Source organism: Girardinichthys multiradiatus, chromosome 23 (genome assembly GCF_021462225.1).
Source record: "Girardinichthys multiradiatus isolate DD_20200921_A chromosome 23, DD_fGirMul_XY1, whole genome shotgun sequence".
Lineage (NCBI taxonomy): Eukaryota > Metazoa > Chordata > Actinopteri > Cyprinodontiformes > Goodeidae > Girardinichthys > Girardinichthys multiradiatus.
Genome location: NC_061815.1, coordinates 1,569,108 through 1,571,987, shown reverse-complemented (window position 1 = coordinate 1,571,987; position 2,880 = coordinate 1,569,108).

Below are 2,880 nucleotides of genomic sequence, written 5' to 3'. Positions count from 1 at the left end.
GAGCCATTTTTATCTTATTGTCTTGTTATCTTCATGAAAAAAGGGTGCCATTGAAATAATTTCGTCATTGTCATCATTAATGAAATCAACACTGGTTATGAAACAATTTTTTTTAAAGCAGAAGGGGTCTTGGCTTATACCCAGATCAACCCTGTTAATTTCTGTTTTCTCGGGAATGTGTGAAATTCTACCCATTTTTCACCTCATATGAAAAGACCATGTTTCACCCTCACGCAGAACATCTTTAACTTCCATTACAGCAAAGGGCATCATTTACTCACCACCTCACTGACACTTTTTCTATACATCCAAAGTCGTCTGTAACAGAAGAGCGCTTCAACATAAAAAAGTTCAGCCTCCTCTTATAATTCCCACTGCCTTTGGAAAGTGAATGACTTTGAAAGTTCCCATAACAACTACCTCCTCATCCCTCAGTCTGCAACTCACTGAAAATAGAGCAAAGACATTCTTTATTTCAGTGTCTGCCTCTCTCCCAATGTTCTCACTGAAGGAATTACGAGTGTCTTTTTTCCTTCTTAATTTATCTTTTATTATACTCTAATGGTTTTTCTCATTATGAGCTTGTGTGCATAAATGCACATGGAAATGAAAGTTTTTGGTTTGTGAGAGATTAGTGTTGAGTGGAGGTCAAACACAATAACTTCAATTTAACAAGAAAACAGATATGTTTAAACTGCACTTGCTCGTGGTGTAACATTTGTCCTCAATCTAAATGGTGAAGCTTTGATAGCTCTGCTCTCATTACACAGCAACAAAAGAACCAGCGACCCTCTTTGCACCACCAGCTCACATTATTTGTAAGCCTATATTTAAATTCCGAGTGTTCATTCTGAATCCACATTACAAAAACCTATAAAGGCAAATGTCCTTGTTGGTATTTATCAGTCCTGCCTGTCTTCATGATGTATTTAAAGTTTACACTAGCACTGAATTAAGGTTTTAATCTAAAATTGTTGAAAAAAATTAAAGTTTTTTCAGCATGTTCAGAGAGATTAGGCTGTGTGTGTGTGTGTTTGTCTGTGTGTGTTCTTGTACTTGCTGCTGAGTGAGAACCATTTTTCGTATTTTAATTGCAAAGTGAGGACATTTAACAAAGTGAGGACATTTTCCTGGTCCTCACTTTTCCAAATTCTGTTCTTGGGACACGGGTTAGGTTTAGGACAAGGGTATGAATTGAGGAATGGCTAGGGTCACGGTTAGGTATTAACTGGTTAGGGTGAGTTTAGTGTCAGGATTAGGCCCTAGAAATCAAGGAAAATAAATGGAAGTCAATGGAAGTAACTGTACAGTCCTAATACATGTAGTAAAACGCAGATGTGTGTGTGTGTGTGTGTGTTCTTGTACTTGTTGCTGAGTGAGAACCATTTTTCGTATTTTTATCGCAAAGTGAGGACATTTTGACAAAGTGAGGACATTTTCCTGGTCCTCACTTTTTCAAATTCCGTTCTTTTGACAGGGGTTAGGTTTAGGACTAGGGTATGAATTGAGTTATTGTTAGGGTTAGGGTTAGGTATTAACTGGTTAGGGTTAGTGTGAGGGTCAGGGTTAGGCACTAAAAATCAAGGAAAATGAATGGAAGTCAATGGAAGTAACTGAAAAGTCCTCATAAAGATAGTAAAACATGGATGTGTGTGTGTGTGTGTGTGTGTGTGTGAATTCTGTCTCAGTATTGGTAAAACTATTTGTAAAGACTATAATCCATCTGGGATTATAGCTGGAACATCTACTCCAGACAGATAAAAAAAATCTAATCGACATAAAGAGTAAGAAGTAGATTATGGAATGTGTGTCAAGTCACCATGGCAGGGGACACACAGGAGGATGATAAACACCTTCTTTCTTGACTGGTTAATTTAACTCACTCAAAATAATGATATTGTGGTGCTCTATTATCAGGTGTTTGGAGAAGTAATAAAGTAATGTTCATTTCATGATCAGATCGCTCAGGTTTATAAGGTTAATGACATTCACAGCCTCTCTCAAATAACTAAATTAGAAGTCTGCTCCTGCATCATAGATCTGATGAACAGCCGCTGCTGCAGTTGTCATTCAGAAAATCTGCCTTTTATCTGTCAGTCTGTACTTATGGCTGCTCTGATATAAATATTAAGTCATAAATGTATCCTCACATCTGAGTTACATGGAGCTTGTAAAATGTGGACTATGTGTGGAAAACAAGTGTTTCAGTATTAAATTTAAATAAAAAATATTTTTCACTTAAATGCTTAATGACCATATGCCACAATGACAACCAGCCTCATTAAAGGTTCTGATGACGATACCAGTTAACCCTGTCCCGACTATCAGAAATCATCTTTCCAGTGTGAAAAATAAATGCTATCAGATTCAGTTTATTATACAAATTGGTTAAAAAGTTTTCTATCTAAGGAAACCCAGCAGATTGCTTTGAGTCAGTGACTTGCAGCATTCACTCCTCCTGGATAAGCATGTTGCTGCAATCCCTCATACTGAGACCGACAACTCATTCTGTGGAAGTTAAATCAGTTAAAACTGCTTCACTTTTCATTATTTTGCATCCAGATATTTAACAAGTTTTGTCTCACAATGGGAGAAGCTATATTATTGCTTATTTTGGTGCATTTACCTAAATTAATGGCAAATGGCTAGCACTTGCATTGCACTTTATCAAGTCCCCAGAGACCTCAAAGTGTTTTACACTACAATCAGTTATCCACCCATTCATACACACATTCACTAGAAACAAAAAAGAAGTTGTTACGTAGCAAAGCAGTGCTTTGCTGTGAACAGGAGTAACATTCTTTTATTCCCTGCAAGGGAAGCAGACCTGCTGAAAACATATTTACTAAACCTCTGTTATAAAAAGAGACCAGACATAGC